The following is a 21,560-nucleotide window of genomic DNA, read 5'->3' as shown; positions in this document are numbered from 1 at the left end:
TCGCCAGAACCTCCAACACTATGTTGAATAGGAGTGGTGAGAGAGGGCATCCCTGTCTTGTGCCAGTTTTCAAAGGGAATGCTTCCAGTTTTTGCCCATTCAGTATGATATTGGCTGTGGGTTTGTCATAGGTAGATCTTATTATTTTGAGATACGTCCCATCAATACAAAATTTATTGAGAGTTTTTAGCAGGAAAGGCTGTTGAATTTTCTCAAAGGCCTTTTCTGCATCTATTGAGATAATCATGTGGTTTTTGTCTTTGGTTCTGTTTATATGCTGGATTACATTTATTGACTTGTGTATGTTGAACCAGGCTTGCATCCCTGGGATGAAGCCCACTTGATCATGGTGGATAAGCTTTTTGATGTGCTGTTGGATTCGGTTTGCCAGTATTTTATTGAGGATTTTTGCATCGATGTTCATCAAGGATATTTGTCTACAGTTCTCTTTTTTTGGTTGTGTCTCTGCCAGGCTTTGGTATCAGGATGATGCTGGCCTCATAAAATGAGTTAGGGAGGATTCCCTCTTTTTCTATTGATTGGAATAGTTTCAGAAGGAATGTTTCCAGTTCCTCCTTGTACCTCTGGTAGAATTCGGCTGTGAATCCATGTGGTCCTGGACTCTTTTTTGTTGGTAAGCTATTGATTATTGCCATAATTTCAGAGCTTGTTATTGGTCTATTCAGAGATTCAACTTCTTCCTGGTTTAGCCTTGGGAGGGTGTATGTGCCGAGGAATTTATCCATTTCTTCTAGATTTTCTAGTTTATTTGCGTAGAGGTGTTTGTAGTATTCTCTGATGGTAGTTTGTATTTCTGTGGGATCGGTGGTGATATCCCCTTTATCATTTTTTATTGCGTCTATTTGATTCTTCTCTCTTTTCTTCTTTATTAGTCTTGCTAGTGGTCTATCAATTTTGTCGATCTTTTCAAAAAACCAGCTCCTGGATTCATTAATTTTTTTGAAGGGTTTTTTGTGTCGCTATTTCCTTCAGTTCTGCTCTGATTTTAGTTATTTCTTGCCTTCTGCTAGCTTTTGAATGTATTTGCTCTTGCTTTTCTAGTTCTTTTAATTGTGATGTTAGGGTGTCAATTTTGGATCTTTCCTGCTTTCTCTTGTGGGCATTTAGTGCTATAAATTTCCCTCTACACACTGTTTTGAATGTGTCCCAGAGATTCTGGTATGTTGTGCCTTTGTTCTCGTTGGTTTCAAAGAACATCTTTATTTCTGCCTTCATTTCGTTATGTACCCAGTAGTCACTCAGGAGCAGGTTGTTCATTTTCCATGTAGTTGAGCAGTTTTGAGTGAGTTTCTTAATCCTGAGTTCTAGTTTGATTGCACTGTGGTCTGAGAGACAGTTTGTTATAATTTCTGTTCTTTTACATTTGCTGAGGAGAGCTTTACTTCCAACTATGTGATCCATTTTGGAATAGGTGTGGTGCTGAAAAAAATGTATATTCTGTTGATTTGGGGTGGAGAGTTCTGTAGATGTCTATTAGGTCTGCTTGGTGCAGAGCTGAGTTCAATTCCTGGGTATCCTTGTCAACTTTCTGTCTCGTTAATCTGTCTAACGTTGACAGTGGGGTGTTAAAGCTCCCAGTATTATTGTGTGGGAGTCTAAGTCTCTTTGTAGGTCACTCAGGACTTGCTTTATGAATCTGGGTGCTCCTGTATTTGGTGCATATATATTTAGGATAGTGGCTAGCCATATGTAGAAAGCTGAAACTGGATCCCTTCTTTACACCTTATACAAAAATTAATTCAAGATGGATTAAAGACTTACATGTTAGACCTAAAACCATAAAAACCCTAGAAGAAAACCTAGGCAATACCATTCAGGACATAGGCATGGACTATGGCAAGGACTTCATGTCTAAAACACCAAAAGCAATGGCAACAAAAGCCAAATTTGACAAATGGGATCTAATTAAACTAAAGAGCTTCTGCACAGCAAAAGAAACTACCATCAGAGTGAACAGGCAACCTACAAAATGCGAGAAAATTTTCTCAACCTACTCATCTGACAAAGGGCTAATATCCAGAATCTACAATGAACTCAAACAAATTTACAAGAAAAAAACAAAGAACCCCATCAACAAGTGGGCGAAGGACATGAACAGACACTTCTCAAAAGAAGACATTTATGCAGCCAAAAAACACATGAAAAAATGCTCATCATCGCTGGCCATCAGAGAAATGCAAATCAAAACCACAATGAGATACCATCTCACACCAGTTAGAATGGCCATCATTAAAAAGTCAGGAAACAACAGGTGCTGGAGAGGATGTGGAGAAATAGGAACACTTTTACACTGTTGGTGGGACTGTAAACTAGTTCAACCATTGTGGAAGTCAGTGCGGTGATTCCTCAGGGATCTAGAACTAGAAATACCATTTGACCCAGCCATCCCATTACTGGGTATATACCCAAAGGACTATACATCATGCTTCTATAAAGACACATGCACACGTATGTTTACAGCGGCACTATTCACAATAGCAAAGACTTGGAACCAACCCAAATGTCCAACAACGATAGACTGGATTAAGAAAATGTGGCACATATACACCATGGAATACTATGCAGCCATAAAAAAGGATGAGTTCATGTCCTTTGTAGGGACATGGATGAAACTGGAAACCATCATTCTCAGTAAACTATCGCAAGGACAAAAAACCAAACACCGCATGTTCTCACTCATAGGTGGGAATTGAACAATAGGAACACATGGACACAGGAAAGGGAACATCACACTCCAGGGACTGTTGTGGGCTGGGGGAGGGGAGAGGGATAGCATTAGGAGATATACCTAATGCTAAATGACAAGTTAATGGGTGAAGCACACCAACATGGCACATGTATACATATGTAACAAACCTGCACATTGTGCACATGTACCCTAGAACTTAAAGTATAATAATAATAAAATAAAATAAAATAAAATAAAATAAAATAAAATAAAAAAAGAAAGCTCTCCAACTGGGAGCAAAGAAGCGGGGTGGCGAGCGGCTGGTGGAGCGGGTCCTGTGTTCTTGGTTTCAGTAATCTTTAGTGAAATCTCTACACCTTACCGGTCTGGGAAGGGAAAAAAAGAGAGCAGTTTGGACTTAAATACTCTAGACTCTTGCCTTTTTTTACTGCTTTTTATAGATTTTCTCAAATGGATACTATTTTGTTTGCTATTCGTACGTAGTACCATTTCTCAAGGCTTCAAATGGTTGCTGTTTTTATCTGGAGCTCCTTACATTGTCATGCCAAAAGTCAATTTCTGTCATTCTAGAGCTGTGGTGAACATAGTTTTTTTAGTCATTGTTATTGTCAAACTACTTATAGGTATGTTTTAATATAATTTACTAAGTGCAACATTTCTGGATGTCTTTTTAAAATCAACTTTGTGGATGTATACTTTATACACAACAACATTTATCCAAGTTTACATTACCAAAATGTTTGACAAATATATACACCAGTGTAACTATCAACCTAATCAAGATGTACATTTCCATCACTTCAAAGGATTCCTTGTGCCCCTTCCCAGATAAAACCATGCCACCCAACCTCCAGCTCCAGACAACTACTGATGTGCTGCCTTCATGTTACAGATTAGATTTGTTTCAGGTGACCCTGGGAGATGCTTCTTCTTAATCATTTTTTCCCTAAAATGATGTATGGTCTGAATATTATAATTCTGACTCTCTTCTAGCACCTCAAACCTTCAGTGAACTATCACAGGGACAGCGGTTGTAACACAGATATGACTAGAGAGCTACTGAGGCCACCCACAGCTGATTGGTTTTTTCCTGTTCAAAGTTTGCTTTCTGTCTCTTCTTTCCTGTGAGGCTTCCCATATCTAGCCACATCCTTCTAATATGCTCCATTTTACCTCAATTTAGCCAGTGTCTGCATATATTGCTCTCGACAGAACCATAATTCTCATAAAAATATAACTTTTAATAAAATTTTTATAAAGAAAACTTTATTTAGAAATATAGTATCATTACTTATGAGTTGTTCAATTCCTCCAACTTAGACCAGAAACCAGAATTAGTTGATTTTTAAAACAATTGCATTGTTGTTACATGGACTGGAAAAAGAATTATTAATTGGGAGTCTATGAACAGGCTAAAAATATATCTGCCACAGTGAACATCAATAATCCAGTTAACAATTAAAGGGCAATTTAAAACCCAAGCAGAGAATGCTAGTGAATAACTTAAATGTTGAACAAAATCCAGAATTATAAAAAGAAGCTATAAAAATACAAAGCATTCAGTCATTGTGTCTCGTGATTTGACTTTGTTGATTAACTTGTGGGAAGCAATGGCAATAGTCGTTAATATTTTTTCATCATTCCATTTTCTGCATGCAAAAATTTAAGTGTCAGTTTACAATCATCAATCTATTGCCACTGTCCTTTGTACCTTGTAGGTATAAGCAAAGCTAATTTAGAAAGGAAACCATTATTCTCCTGAGAGTTTTATTTTAACAGAGGTTAGATAAAAATATTTTTTTAATCATTGTCTTCTGCCCAGACTCTTGGCTTCAGACTTGTGCAGTCATTTACCTTCAAACCTCCATCACAGCACTGCTGAGTCTGCACTCAACCAAGCTAAGAAATAAGCAGCTTTGACATTTAGTGGCCCAAGGCTTCTTTTCTCCTTGAAGGAATTATGTAAGTCAGCAACATGTGGTTTTGTTTGCTCATCTGGTTTCAAAGCAGATGGTGAATCCTCATGCCAGCTGGATGGAAGGGCCTTGAAAACATTTAGCAGTATATACCAGGTGAATTCTGCTTGTGCTCCAGGGCCTTCAGGAACGTATGATTTACATTCATGGATACCTAAATCTACGTAGTGGAAGATATCTAATTCAAAACTAAAGGAAACCAATAACTTATGGTTCTGCTCCTGGTGTACATCAAAGTTAGATTAGACTGTCTATCATGACTGAATATAAGAAAAGCTCATTTGATTGAAATTTTAGCCACCAGGAAGTCCTCAAGGACTCCCTTTCCCTGCAATTGTTTTACTAATGACACTTTTGTATACAGTAGTGATATGATTTCATTTTGGTTATATTTACTAAGATTATCACACCTTTGACTTTTTTATTGCATATATTATATTGAAAATTGGTTTAGTGAGTGAGTAATAGCTGTTGTGGACTGTAGACCCCTTCACTCAAACAAGATTTGTGTTTTGATCCATGTCCTAATGATGCCATTTCACTACTCCTAGGAGACAGCGACAGCTTTTGTGTGCTATAATGCAATTTTAGGGTGTGAATATTTCTATAATAAATGAACATTGAACACCATAAGTATTTGCATGGTCACTGTTCTTAGTGAATAAATTAAAAAAATACTCTGGAATCCCTTTTACCTCTTCCTGTATTTTTTGTTTTGTTTTGAGAGGGATTCTTGCTCTATCGCTAGGCTGGAGTGCAGTGGCACAATCTCAGCTCACTGCAACCTCTGCCTCCTGAGTTCAAGTGATTCTCCTGCCTCAGCCTCCTGAGTAGCTGGGATGACAGGCGCCCGCCACCACGCCCAGCAAATTTTTGTATTTTTAGTAGAGACGGGGTTTCACCATGTTGGTCAGGCTGATCAAGAACTCCTGACCTTGTGATCCACCCGCCTCAGCCTTCCCAAGTGCTGGGATTACAGGCGTGAGCCACTGAGCCCGGCCCACCTCTTCCTGTATTTTTAAGTATTGATATGGTTTTGCTGTGTCCCCACCCAAATCTCATATTGGATTGTAGTTCCCCTAATCCCCACATATCATGAGTGGGAGGTAACTGAATTATAGGGGCGGGCTTTTCCCGTGCTGTTCTTGCGATAGTGAATAAGTCTCACAAGATCTGATGGTTTTATAAAGGGCACTTCCCACACACAAACTCTCTTGCCTGCTGCCATGTAAAATGTGTCTTTGCTCTTCCTTCACCTTCCACCACGAGTGTGAGGCCTCCCTAGCCATGTGGAGCTGTAAGGCCATTAAACCTCTTTTTCTTTATAAATTACCCAGTCTTGGGTATGTCTTTATCTGCAGTGTGAGAACAGACTTATTCAATTATTATAGGCACTGAGGGGTTCATTGCCAATCAAATCATTTTCCAGTAAAGTAATCTACAATATTTCCATATGAGATTTTATTGTTGTATCTTGATGCTTAACTTGAAGTAAATCAGGACTGTGTGTTGCCCACATTGGTCCTCAGTCACATTTTGGGATCTGTTTTTTCTAACAGTGAAGACATTAATTAATCCTACATGAGAGTATGTTTATGTCTGAAATTAATCAAGACCATATTTTGTGTTTAGGACGTTTCTAGCAAATGTATACACTTAAAGACTGTCTTGTAAGGTCAACAGCTGAGAGGATATAGAAGGAACATCCTGAGAAGTTCAGGAAGTACTAACATAAAGCTCCCTCTTCCCACAGGAACATCGATTTCAGCATACCTTAAGCCTTTTGAACAAAGATTTGTCGATACTTTCTTGGAAAAGTATTTTTAAAAATAGAATTGAATATTTTTAAACTTTCATCCCAATAGAAAGCCAAAGTTATGAGGAAACTTGGATTCATTTCACAAAACGTTGCTTGTAAGCTACTTTGCTTGACTACATGTTCCTTGGACAAACCCAAAAGACCAGTATAAATTCCAATACTGTCACTCACAGTATCACAAAATTTTGATGACTCAATCACTTTACATTTATGTTGTTCTTTCTAGGACCAGTTTCCCAGAGGTCATGCTCCTCTCAGATTTCTTAGAATTGGTTAATCTTAGGTCATTTGACTTGAGAAATCCTCAAAGATTTTACTGTTCAAAGTATTAATACATCCATCACCACAAGGGAATCAGTTAATGTGCTGTTATATCTCAAAGACGTTACAATACTATCTTCATTTTTCTCAACAGCCTCCTCTAAATTCTATTCTTTCTCTTTGCCTTAAAAATCTACACAATGAAAGAGAGCACAAGGAAAGTCTCCCGAGAAATACAGGGAGAGAAAAATTAGTCAAAATGTCCAACAACAGATTATCCAATAATTTATGATATATCAGAACACAGAATACCACACAACCAAGAAAAATACTAATGTACTTATAGATCTATTTATATTAAAAAAGTTAATGATATATATTTTGTGTATTCCATATTACGAGCACTAGGCTAAGTCCCAGATATATCATGGTGAGCAGGAGAGACTGGAGCCCTGACTTTCTGAAGTTTTGAATCCAGTGGGAGATACTAACAATAGATAAGTGAAGAACTACAACCGTAAAAATTGTTACTAAAAAAATAACACGTGCTGGAATTTCTGAAAAAAAAATAAGCATGACTATATTCAAATATATAATGTGAAAAATAAAGGTATGTATAAAAAAGTCCATAAAGGTACAAACAAAATATGGGCAATAGTTTCCAGTGGCTGCTGGCAGAACAGGCGTCAGGAAGTATGCGTGAATGTAGTCATACAGAAGTTATCTAAAACCCTTGCTGACTGATCAGTACCCATGCCCACTGGTTATTATTAATACATACTTGGGACATCACCACTGGGTGTTAGTATTCTGGCCAATCCTTACTTCCATTATGTTTTCTAGATTATCTGATTTTTAAACACAATGCTTTATTATTTCATAATTAATTATAAAACATTTTAAACATACACACAGTAGAGAAAACATTCACTTTTTTTTTTGAGACGGAGTCTCGCTCTGTCGCCCAGGTTGCAGTGCAATGGTGCGATCTCGGCTCACTGCAAGCTCCGCCTCCCAAGCTCACACCATTCTCCTGCCTCAGCCTCCTGAGCAGCTGGGACTACAGGCGCCCACCACGACGCCCGGCTAATTTTTTGTATTTTTAGTAGACACGTGGTTTCACCATGTTAGCCAGGATGGTCTCTATCTCCTGACCTCGTGATCCACCCACCTTGGCCTCCCAGAGCGCTGCGATTACAGGTGTGAGCCACCGCGCCCAGCCAGAAAATATTCACTTCTTTATTCGATATACAAGTTTAACAAAAGTTAAGAAATTGACATTTTTGTTTTGGGATTTTTTTTAATGAAATTATCATAGATAGAGCTAAATTCTTAAAACTTAATCCTTTTCCTCTCCTTCCTGTGTGTAATCACTTCTCTAAAAATGTGCTGATTTTATGTTCTAATAAAAAGGGCTTTAAAAATCAATATACAGTACAGGTGTAAAAGTCTGAACCACTAAAAAAGCAAAGAAAAAGCAAGGAAGAAAAAAGAAAGAAAAAGAAAAAATGAGGCAAAAACCGTGGAGTGATGAGTAATCGTTAGCAGAATGAAAGAGAAAGCTTAACTTTACAAAAGTCCCTGCTGAATGAAATGGTCAAAGTAATTGTAAGAAATCACAAAAAACATTTTGAAAAGCTCAGAATAGCCTTAAACTGCAAAACTTACTGCAGCGTGAGAGAATCTTCCTGCTGAATCACTAAATTTAAGAAATATAAAAATAAACTAACCACTGAAACATCCACTTGTTGTAAGAAAGTTCTAGATTCAAAAATAAACAGAAGCAAAAGCATCGTTTAAGAAAGTCCTTTGAAGAAATCCCACACTCATAATTTAAATGAATGTTCAAATAAATGTTGTTATTAACTTTTTTGAGTGTCATCAATGAATCACTCACTATGCTAGTACCAGATTTAGAAGATGAGTAGAAAATAATCTTTTCTTCGAGGAGTTCACAATCCAGTTAATAAAACTTGTTAGATGACATGGCGTCTTTCTTGTCCCATATGTTCCCACTACTCAAGGAAGAGTTGCATATAGTAGGCATGAGGGGTATTATTAAATGTTTAATAATTAGCTCTCTAGGGAAAATAAAAACCCGATTTGCAGCATTTTTCAATTTCCATGGTATTAATACTACCCCATGGTTGATTTCAGGATGACATTATATTATGAAACATTATATTTCTTTTTGGAAAGAAATACACACCAGAACACTAGATTCAGCAGAGCTAGCTAGCTCAAGCACTGAACAAATATTTGTTCCATGAAGACAAACAGTATAATAATTTTTATAAAAGAGGTTGCTTTAACATATGACAGAAGCACAAAAAAATGATCAGATCTGTTTGAAGGGAGAGCTTGGGTATTTCAAAGTCTTTTCTGAGGTGATCTCTGATTTTTTTTTTCCACTACAGCTATGTTTCATTTGTAAGTTTTCACTAGAGTAATTGTTCTCAAAGAGGGTACAAGATGACTCAGTAGTAGAAGGTTTGTATTACTGTTTCCAGCATTTTTAAAACAGCAATGCTACTAAACAATCTACAGTGAACAGGACGTCTCCCCACACCCCCCCAGCAAAAACAATTGTGCCAATTGTCAAATGTATCAACAGTGCTGAGATTAAGAACCCCTGCACTGGAATAACAGAGAAGAATCTAGATGAAGGGAACAGCTGGTGCACAGGCAATGAATAATGAAGGAAAAGTGTATTTTTACCTGGGATACTATGGAAACAAGCTGAGACTCAAAAACAGTTGTTTTCACAAAGCTTTTAAAGAAGAGTTTTCCTATATTAGAATAACTCTATGCTTTCCTAATTTCATCTTTTGTCATTACCGTAACAATCCACTCTCACTTCTTGTCTTTTGTGTTTTCTTTTGTGAATCGTATCTGCTTTCTCACATCCCATATTGTTTCAAAAATGAAGTTACACTATTAACTTTTCCCAACCATGACATACTTCCAAGTACCAATGGATCATCAAAATTAAAATTTAACATTGTTCTTTGCAGGCTCTAACTTACCTATAATGTTTCATATAACATAGAAAAACCTAAGTACCACTAAACATGATACATGATGGAAACAGAATGAGGGAAAGATGTATTACAATTATTTCTGGGAAAACAAAAAGAAGCAAATATAGATACAGGTCTTTACATTGTTCTATTTTGAGACAACCAGATCTCATAAAAAGTTAAATTGTGATGTAATCTTTGGGGTTTGAAAAATATCTTTAAATTATGAAATCTTACAATAAGATTATAGTGAAAGTTTTAATATATATACTTGTATATTGTCACTACTTTTTCTTCTTTTGAGAAGTGATTTGGCAAGTAATTTCAAGATCAATTTTTAAAAAAATCATGTTTGTAACCCAAACATTAGCTTCTGATGATTTATCTTAAGTAATTAAAAAGAATAAAAGTTGCATTCAAGAATAAAAAAAAAGATTATAAAAAGAGGAAAAACCTAATTTAAAATCTCTAGCCTTTCAGAAAAATCCAAATTCTACTTAAATGGTAGCCCCCATTAGTTAATATTAGGCATATAACAGAAATGGTACATGGTATTAAATGCTAATTAAAGGCCAAATTCAAAAAGGATGGGAAATGTATATTGGAATGGAAATTAGATAGTCATTTTTCTTTGATAGAGTAGTTTCAATTAAGTGCTGGAACCAAAGGATATTATTTAAGGTGGAGTAATTGCAACTGCTTTGTTTTAGATTCCCTCTCTCATCTCCCTGTAAAATGCTCCAACTTGCCTCTAGTAAAACTGTAAACTACCAAGCGCTTTGGCTTATTCTATGAAATAGAATGTGTAATAGCCAAACAGCCTCTTCAACTTCAAGCTAACCTAAACATTGATAGGCAGTGTGGGACTTGGAATCAGTCAGATCCAAATGTAAATTTCATCACTGCCACATACTACTTGTGTGATCTTTAGCAAGTTCCAAGATTCTAAATATGCATTTCCTTATCGATAGCATACAGTCCTAATAATACCTAATTCATATAAATGTTGCAAGGACGAATTCAAACAGCATCCTATCCAAAACAACATAATTAGAGAGTAGCTTATAGATGGGAATATTTAGCTTAACGTGGACATGTTAGCATCTCTCTTTGTGTTGAATTTTTTTCTGGAAGCATTAATAATATATCTATTCAAGCTAATAAATATTTATTGAGCACTAAGTTACAAAATACTTTACTGTATGTTAATTAAGATTAATAATTAACGTGTGTCATACTTATGATCCAATACATTAATAACATCATGTGACAGTAACTTTCATACTGGTAAAGAAAATAAGAAAGATGGCCGGGCATAGTGGCTCACACATGTAATCCCAGCACTTTGGGAGGGCGAGGCGGGCAGATCACAAGGTCAGGAGTTGGAGACCAGCCTGGCCAATAGGGTGAAACCCTGTCTCTATGAAAAATACAAAAATTAGCTGGGCATGGTGGCGGACACCTGTAGTCCAGCTGCTCAGGAGGCTGAGAAATGAGAATCGCTTGAACCCAGGAGGCGGACGGAGATCATTGCAGTGAGCCGAGATCATGTCACTGCACACCAGCAAAAAAAAAAAAAAAAAAAAAAAAAAAAAAAAAAAAAAAAAAAAAAAAAAAACAAAGATAATAATTTTGTTTTAAAAGAGTGATTTTTATTAAGGGAAAATTTTCATGAAACTTCAAACTGAACAGTAGAATAACTATCATTATACATATGAGCCAATAAAATAGAAGCCATAAATAGGTATGCAAATCTTCTCTTGGGACATTCCTTACACAGAAATGCTTCTACATTTACCTATGTGAACTGATGGTAGGTAGCTAAGGGAAATATTTGGTGTACCATCTCTGAACTCAGCAGATGTGGTGTTATCATAAAGCTGAATTATCCTACATAATAATTGCTTAGCATCTTTTAAGTATTTTTTTAAACAGATGAAATAGTGACTATTTTCTGATCTTTGGCTACCCCCTGTGCCAATAATATTATAAATTGTTTTATTACCAATTCCATGATATATAAGTTCTGGGTGTTACAATTCCTAAAATGTTCATCATTAGTTCTCATCCTGGCAGCCTTTTATAATATACGGAAGCCAGTGCATCTTACGGAGTCCTAGTCATGAAGCAAAACATCAATACTGGCGAGCTAATGCATTGTCTCAAGTCAAGCTCAACATATCAAGCTCGCACCATCAAGCACTATCTTTATCAGTCTCCTTTATCTGTATGGCCAGTTCAACGCACAACAGGAAATGGTAGGAAGGCCGGTAGAAAAAGGAGATGCACATGCACACGTATGTTCATTGCGGCACTATTCACAATAGCAAAGACTTGGAACCAACCCAAATGTCCATCAATGATAGACTGGATTAAGAAAACGTGGCACATATACACCATGGAATACCATGCAGCCATAAAAAAGGATGAGTTCATGTCCTTTGTAGGGACATGGATGAAACTGGAAACCATCATTCTCAGTAAACTATCGCAAGGACAAAAAATCAAACACCACATGTTCTCACTCATAGGTGGGAATTGAACAATGAGAACACTTGGACACAGGAAGGGGAACATCACACACCAGGGCCTGTCATGGGGTGGGGAGAGGGGGGAGGGATAGCATTAGGAGAAATACCTAATTTAAATGACGAGTTAACGGGTGCAGCACACCAACATGGCACATGTATACATATTTAACAAACCTGCACATTGTGCACATGTACCCTAGAACTTAAAGTATAATAAAAATAAAATAAAGTCAAAAAAAAGAAAAAGAAGATGCAAACATGCCATTAACTTTCAATTTAGAGATGACTGCCTTTGAGCCTTAAGAGGGTTATCTTTCCCTTATGAACTCTTTCCCTTATGAACTTATCTTTCCCTTATGAACTCTTAGTATGTTTTGAAGTATAGCTCACTTTAGTATTGTAAATTATTTTAGTATTTTAAACAGCTTCTGAGTCAAGGCCTTCTGGATTTTGGTAGCCTCAAAGCCATTGGTGTTCTCATCTTTTTTCTTGAAATTATGCTCTATTTCTCCCACACCATCCACTTTTTCCCTCTTCTGCATCATCTAATCAGCATATGGTAGTTCCTCCTTTATTAAAACAAACAAATCCAGAAATTCCACATAAACTTTCAGCTACTATAACAAGTCTATGTTCTGTTTATAACAAAGCTCCTCAGAAAGAGGTATGGATACTTCCTTAATCCACCTCCTACCATCCTACAACCTCTTGTTTACTTTTGAAAGCTCCTGGAACAGGCTTTAGTCCCCAGTCCTCCACTGAAACTTCTCATTAAGAACCTGTAGATTGTCAAATGCAATGGAAACTTTTCATTTCTCATCTTGCTCAGCTTATTGCAAGCATTTGGTATAATTCAGCACTCTCCTATTTAATATAAAATTTTCACTTGTTTTCTGGGATACCACATACTCCCGATTTTCTCCTACATGAATAGTTAGTCTCCTCTACTTCCTTCTCTTTTCCTTTCCACTCTATAAAATGAACTGACTCAGGATTTAGTTCTTGGGTATTTCATCCCTAACTACAATTACTCCTTTTGTGATCTCCATTAACTTCACAGCTTTAAATATCATATATGTGCAGTTAATATACAAATTTATATCATCAGCTCCAACCTCTTTTCTGACCTCCAGATCTATATATTCAATAACTTTTTGAAAATATTCTCTTGAATGTTCAGTGAGCATCTCACATTAAATATCCTCTGCAGAGAACTCTTGATTACCACACTCACCCCAAACTTGCTATTCCTTCAAATTCCCTAATCTCAGTAAATATCATACTGCCATCTACCCAGCTCAAGCAAAACCTTAGTGTCACTCTTGAACCCTGCCTTTTAGACCCTACATTTCGTTAATTAGTAAATCTTGTTAATTCTTTAATATATTTTTCTAATTGAGCCATTTCGCATTTCCTCCAATGACAACACTCTAAGCCATCATCATTTCCTGCCTAGTTTGTAGCAATGCCTTATTAACCAGTCACACTGTCTCAGCTCTTGGAAACTTGCAGTGTTCTCGCCCATACAGCAGTCAGAGGATACTTTAAAAAATGTTAATTGGATCATGTCATTTCGGCACTCAACTATTAAAAAGCTCTCCAATTTCCCTTAGAACAAAATTTGAGTTTTTACCACGGCCTTTTTTTTTTTTTTTTTTTTGATACAGAGTCTCGTTCTATGGCCCAGGCTGGAGTGCAGTGGCACGATCTCAGCTCACCGCAACCTCTGCCTCCCAGATTCAAGTGATTCTCCTGCCTCAGGCTCCCGAGTAGCTGAGATTATGGGCATGCACCACCACACCGAGCTAATTTTTGTATTTTTAGTAGAGACGGGATTTCACCATGTTGGCCAGGCTGGTCTCAAAGTCCTGACCTCAAGTGATCCACCCACCTCAGCCTCCCAAAGTGCTGGGATTACAGGCATGAGCCACTGCACTTGGCCTTTACCACGGCTTTTAATAAATACATATTCCAGCCATTGCCTATAACCAACCTCATTTACTATTGCTCTTCTTACTTGTTCTGCTCCAGCACTGCTGGCCTCCTTTGGCTTTCTTTAACTTGACAAGAATGTTCCTACCTCAGAGCCTTTGCATTTTTTTATATCCTGGGTCTGAAATGCCCTTGCCCCAGATAGTTCCATTAATTCCACCACTCACTGCCTTTAGGACTCTACTTAAGTATCACCTCCTCAAAAGGATATCCTTGAGAACTCTATTGGAAATAGTATCCTTCCCTCACACTCTCATATTTCTTCCTAACAGTGATCATTTCCTGGATGTATAATTTATATATGTATGTATGTATATGTATAAATTTACATTTTTAAAAAGAAATCTTTCGTCTTCTACATTCAAATTTAACCCCTTTGAAGACAAGGGCATTTTTGGTTTTGTTCATTTCTTTTCCCAATGCCTACAATTGTGCCTAACCTATAGCAGGGATTAAATAAGTAATTATTAGATAAATTAAATAAAAATATGATGAGGCCTTTATAGTTATTGCCTCCCGGGTGGAGACTTCAAGTGGCTGTGCAGGAGCATTTTGCATGCTCAAAGAAAAGCTCACCGGCCTTCAACACTGTCCTCACACTACTATCAACTGTTGAAACCACTCAACTGAAGAAACCTTGTCCGGTGGAACGTTGTGTGATAATGAAATATTCTATATCTGCACTGCCCATTATGATGGTTACTACCCACTATTTTAACATTTGAAATGTGGCTGGTGCCACTGAGGAGTCAAGTTTCTAATTAATTTTAATTTTTTAAATTTTAAATAGCCCCACACTTGACTATCAAATTGAGCAGCACAAGTCTAAATCATAGCAGGCAAGTGATTGCCTGCCTTAAATAACCTTGGGGTGAGTATTTTCTAGCAAATATTAAGTAAACCTATGTTTCCTAATTTCATTGTCCTATTTTTTGCAGTTATGTTTAGCACATCTAAATAACACCAAAAGAAAATACAAAACATGTCTTTTTAAATGTGCTCAAAGCAGAAGGCCAATTCTCCAGCATGGGAAAGATGTTGGAAGAAAGCTACCTTGCAAATGGGTATTAAGAAAAAAAAAAAAAAAAAAAAAAAGCAGGACACAATTGCTTTCAGTAGAGGCAATCAGTAAAGCCATAGATTCCCACTTAATTATACATTGCTTGCTTTCTCTACAGCCAGTGCTGACTTGAATCTCTGGATGTACATGCTTTTAGTGAGCAAATGAAAAAGGAAATACAGAAGTGAATATTTATTTAGCATCCTCTCTACACAAGTAGATTGTTTTTGCAATTTGACACAATATAATTTTAAAAATATAACCCTTCCAAATAAAGGGGCCAACCAGTATGTCTCAAATAACTCCACTCTATATTTTAATAAAAATACATAAATTTTTTTAAAAAACAGTATTCTTTAGCATGTAAAATAAAAAAAGAGAAAGCCATATCTAGATAGCTTATTTTCATATAGAGTGAACACAGAGCAGACAAATGGTACATGGTTCTCTTTAACCCTTTCACTCCATCCAACCTATTACAGTCTGATCTACCTCCTAAGGAAACAAATCAGAGGGTATCCAAGAGTGGTAGAATTTATGTCAGACATTCTGAATTTCTCACTTTAAATCAAGGTGACTTATCATTCACCAGATAACTACTCTAAGTATTATAGATCAGGGTTCTCAATCTCAGTACTATTGACAATTCGGGCTAGATAATTCTTTCTTGTAGGGGGGCTGTCCTACACATTGTAGAATGTTTAGCAGCATTCTTGGCTTCTAACTGATAGATGTTAACAGTACTCCCCACCCCACCAAGTTCTGATGACCAAAAATATCTCCAGATACTGCCAAATGTCTGCTGGTGGTAAAAATCACCCCAGGTTGAAAGCCAAGGAAACAGAAGACAGTGTAGTGTATCACACCCTACTTTCTTACTTTATTTACCTTGATTTTGACCTTTTAAGTGTCCACTCTTCTCAAAATCAAGCAATTCACTTGTACCCAAGAAACATCTTTAATTGGTTTACTTTGGCATTCTCTTCTACTCAATTTTAAGCTTGCCTGCTGATGTCTCTACCCCAGTGTGAACACCTTTCCCTGAATATTTAGCCAGTCCCTTAGATCGTGATGCCTATCCTCAGGGTCAACTTTCTTTCCATTTACTTACCTTCAAAGTGGAAATTCTTATTCCTACCCCAACTGCTTCAAAGGTTTGCAAAGTTTAAATAAGATAACAAATGTTAAAGTGCTTTGAAAAGGTAAAAACTTTTTTTCTGCAAATATAGTTAATAAATGACCATAATAGTAGCAATGTTTCTTACTCCGTGGAAGCCTGCAGCAAGTTACAGACAGTTAAAGGCTGGTAACTCTCAAACACACTACTCCATTAGTATACATTTTATAATGAACATGGCAGCAAGGTTCAACTCAACTCAAAGTTCAACCCAAGTACCAAAGTCAAATGGGGCTTATGCACTACCTTGGGGAAAATATTTTGGGTCTCTGGATAGCTACCCAAAGAAGTGTTGTAGCACTGGATTTTAAAGGTCTGCAAACCCCTCTCTCCTGTCCTGTTGACTCCCTTGGCCCCTTACCATTTCCTCTTCTGGTCTTGGGATAGAAAATGAGGGATACTCAGTAGAAGCACCAGGGGGCGCAAACCAGCATGTGATTATGCCTTGGCTTTCTAGCCAGGCACAGTAATTTCCCTCTTGAGGGAGTAACCACTTCTCTACCCATAACCTTTAAATCAGCTCCACTATACCCCTGTGCACTGTGTGTGAACTTCTGTGTACATGTATGTGTGTACACACTCAGAATCGAGATTCTTTTAGGAATTTGGGGATTGCAGGAACCAGAGGATCAGGCATTCCTAGAACCCATTTGTGATTTTGTAAAGAAAGAGGAGAAGACAATTTCCCTTTAAAGGTCTATTTCACTGTGAATGGTGTTTAAGAAGTGCCACCTAGAACCTCGGCACATGTGAAGCTGGACTAGACTTCTCTAGTCAAGAAACTGAACAGGCACTGCTAGCAAGGCAGGAAACGTGAACTTGACAAACCACGTCTGAGCTTGCCAAGAGGCTTAGCCTTTATTTCAGGGTCAGAATCTTGTCTTCTTTTATCCAACTTGGAAATGAAGAAAATATTTGCATAGTATTCAGATGTGTCATCCTTAAGAATGTGAATATTTAAAATAATGGATCAAGCGGAAATAGGTCAAAAGATATAGCACAGAGTTAAAAATAGCCACCACAGAAAATGTGTTTGTATTTGGCGTGGTGCCTTTTCACATTCATGTAATTGGCCATTTGGCTCGCTGTGTCAGGCCGCCAGCTTCCCTCAGCTCTGTGATATGGGGGTTAGGGTACTCTGCTAGCTTCCCCAAACCACATAAATTGAAGACCAAGTAGTTATTTCTATAGTTAAAGCTAAAATTCCCTTCCTTTCATGTCAATGATGAGACTTTCTAATGTGAAAAAATTACCATTACTATCAGCAAAGGAACTATTCTCTCTTGGGGCTTGTTGTTCTGTTTTGTTTTAATTTGCTTATTCCCTCCTCCCTCCCAGTCTCTAGACCCCTTCGTGGATGGTATCAGATGATTTCAGTCCAACCTTCCATTGCATTCTCTGACTGAGCCAACACAGCTGGATTCTCAGCCAACTATGAAGTTTAAATTGGTAACTCCAAATCTGTTCTATAAATTTCAGCACAGCTGATTTGGCCAGAATTTCAACGTTATCTCCATGCCTGAATTTCAACAAGAATAAAAGAAAAATAACCAGGCTCTGATGATTTACCTAAGAGAATGTACAAAGAACCATCACACTCAAGAATTTTTCTTTTGAAAGATTATTCCTATAAATATTTTTGCCCCTCTAGTATTGTTTCACAATTTATTATGGCTATAGAGCCACAATTTTGCGAATGGCTTAGGAAACTAAGTAACTTTGTGACTAGACAAGTACATAAAGTGAACATACTGTTCTAAAAGAATAATTATATATTAGAGTATTTGAGCTCAAGGAATAAAGGATTTTATTTTGTTTGTAACAGAGCCAAAATCAGCATATGCTCGAGTAATCTGCAGGAAAGACAGCAGGGTTATGGAAAGATTATATATCTATGGTAACTAGTGAACAGAGCTTATTAAGAACTAGGAATCTGAGGGCTTTATGAAAAGCAGTTCAGAGGGAATTCTGGCATGTGTCCAAACGGATATGACTTTTCTAAGGAGGGCCATGGGGTGTCAGTTGTTTTAAATTACTATGCTTTCTCTCTAGACTCCGCTTTCTGTCTCTCTGAAGATAACGTTAAGCTGCAGCTCCATATCTGTGAAAACCCATTTCATAGCATCTGCAACCCTGGGTTGCTAAATACCCTTGTCTAGTTACCCGAATATTAATGGAGCCCATGGAATGAGGTGGCATGATTCAGGCGCAAGCAATTACCACAGGATTTTGAAAAGCAGTAACTCCAAATTATCTTGTAAAGTTGAGAATTATCTGAGAAGAGCTATTGTAAGATTGGGATTCAAGTAACAAAATAAAGATATGAACCGTCCATTGGTCATTAATTTACTTGTTTTATAACAGGGAATACTTTTAAAATTTAATTATGAATATAGTTTGTATTTTTAATGGACACAGATGATGTATGAACGTGATAATTCTGTACCTCACAGTCAAAACAGATATTTTGTAAACAAGGATTCTCGGTTACCAGACCTCCTGAAAATGAATGACTTTTTTTGTTATATCCACTTTTCTATCATTTCTTGTTTTCTGGTAACACAAACCTAAAATTACCTGTTCATTCTTCATTACCCCCAAAATACTTTTGATCTACTTTCCCATCATAGTTAACCTGGTTATCCATCATGTAATGAAATTAACATTTTAGACAAATAATAACAAAAAAAGAGAACAGATTAAAGAAATACAAAATGTAAAGTTACCCAGAGACTTACAGGATGGTAAACTTTTAAATAGAATATGATGTGGCTAATTTTTCAAAGAGAAGAGACTGAAGAGTTTGTATAGATATTGCATCTTTTTGAGTGTTGAGTCATAAACTAATTGTATAAGTAATTCTTCTCAGGATAATCCATAAAACTGTTAGCAATTTTGAAGTGACTGCCTTGTCAGAGATGCTGTTTTAATATTGATTATATCATATTGGCTTAGAATATGATTTAAAGACTTCACATGTTAAGACACTGCTTAGCCTGGAGGATTAAGAGCAAGGAGACTGAAGAGAACCCACTGAGAAAATGAGATGTCCAAGGGATGAGGTATGAATTGGAATCAAGTCATCAACTAGGAATAATAATATGGACCTTGATAACAATAATAATAATAATAACATTACTGACTGCTTTATATATGGTAGGGATTATTTAATTCTCATTACTGTTTCTATGAATTAGGAACTTTTACCATCCAATTTTACAGATAAAGGAACTAAGTGGTTTTGGACTTGTGGGGCTTACCTTTTCTATAGGGATCCAAATTGAGTTGCCCGATAGGCATTTGGACATATGAATCAGAACCTCAGGGCGGAATATCTGGTCTGGAGTTATAGATCTGGGAGTGAGCTGTTAGACTGTAATTGATAATTCAAGTCACAGAAGTGCATAAGATAAAGTTTTATGCCACTGGATGGGAAATCACCTTTGGATTTTGGGTCATTAATGATCACAGCAAAAACTAATTTGGGTCCGGGCATGGTGGCTCATGCCCGTAATCCCGGCACTTTAGGAGGCCAAGGCAGGCAGATTACCTGAGATCAGGAGTTTGAGACCAGCCTGCCCAACATGATGAAATGCTGTCTCTACTAAAAATACAAAAATTAGCCGGGCGTGGTGGCACACACCTGTAATCCCAGCTAGTCAGGAGGCTGAGGCAAGAGAATCGCATGAACCCAGGAGGCTAAGGATGCAGTGAGCCGAGATCGTGCCACTGCACTCCAGCCTGGGCGACAGAGCAAGACTCTGTCTCAAAAAAAAAAAAAAAAAAAACTAATTCGGAACCACACAAAGCTGTGTGGTGCTGGACTAAAGAATGAAGTGTACTCTTCTAAGATGTTTACCTATTAATAAAAAAGAGAAACAGATTAATCATAGTTTTGTTTTAACAAACTATCTGGCCATGGAGAAAGATGTTAAATAGGCACATTGACTGATAGTATGATTGGAAGTGGCAACATCTCAGCTTTTATCTAACAAATAGGCTTTTGTTGCCTTTTGAAAGTAGTAGAAATACAGTATTAAAACTGCAACTGTTTCTTCCATCTTCTTCAATCTTGGCTTAGGAAAAGAATACCATGCAGAACCCATGATGAAATAAATTATTAATAGACCCTAGAATCCTTAAAAATAATTATGAATCCCCCAATTTAGATGTTAACAACGAGCAGTGATTGATGTGAATTTGAGGATCTATGTTTATTAGATGAAGATCATCAATAAAAAATCCAATTATTTGTGAATAAATTACCCTTTTATTTATTTGTCTTTGTTGAGACTTACAACAGTCTCATGTTCACTCATTTTAAGATTCAAATAACTAAGCAATATTACACTTATATTAGAAAACAATCATCCTTCTGGATTTTCTGTCTAATAACAGACAATAAAAATGTGCAAAATAATTAGCAATTTAAAATATAAGTAAGAAATTTTGTATATCTTACAGAATGATTGGATACATTTAAAATTATATTTTAGTAATCACTGGTAATATAATTGCAAAGATATGAACTTGCGTGAAATTGTTCTGGCCCTTATTTTGTAATGGGCATTGCCATCTGTTCCGCATAATCAGTTCTTTCATACTTCTCCGATAAATGAAAACAATACAAATTTCTATTGAAACAATATATCAGGGAAAGAATATGTTCTACTGAATGAGGAAACTGAAAAAAAAAAAAAGGTCATATTATATTCAGCAACCCGGGATGATTTCTTTAGATTTTAAAAGTTCTGAGACCAATAACTTTCCTTAAAAGGAAAGCTTTATAAAATTGGTTGAAAATGCAACAAAAAATAGCTCCTGTTATCAAGTCCATAAGTATCTTATGCCCATTTAAAAACTGAAGGAATAGCTTTTTCCATAATCCTTTGACATTTTTATGCCCACTGCTTCCATGATCGAGCCATTTGGCAGTCATAACACAGAAAGCTGGCTCAACCATTATCCTTCACATTAAAAAAACAAAAAACTGTTTTGTTCTTTTCTACTAATG

General features: G+C 36.7%; 1 long non-coding RNA gene across 1 annotated transcript in view; it reads left to right on the top strand.

The window, feature by feature from the left end:
* The window catches only part of LOC101175942, a 246,917-nt gene extending 228,039 nt beyond the window's left edge, over positions 1-18,878 (top strand). Inside the window, exon 6 of the long non-coding RNA XR_001116472.2 lies at positions 18,599-18,878. This is a non-coding gene — a long non-coding RNA (uncharacterized LOC101175942). The remainder of the gene's footprint in view (positions 1-18,598) is intronic.
* The last annotated feature ends 2,682 nt before the right edge of the window (positions 18,879-21,560 follow it).

This window comes from Nomascus leucogenys, chromosome 11 (genome assembly GCF_006542625.1).
Source record: "Nomascus leucogenys isolate Asia chromosome 11, Asia_NLE_v1, whole genome shotgun sequence".
Lineage (NCBI taxonomy): Eukaryota > Metazoa > Chordata > Mammalia > Primates > Hylobatidae > Nomascus > Nomascus leucogenys.
The sequence above is the reverse complement of the archived record's forward strand: the minus strand, read 5'-3'. Positions and strand labels throughout refer to the sequence as shown.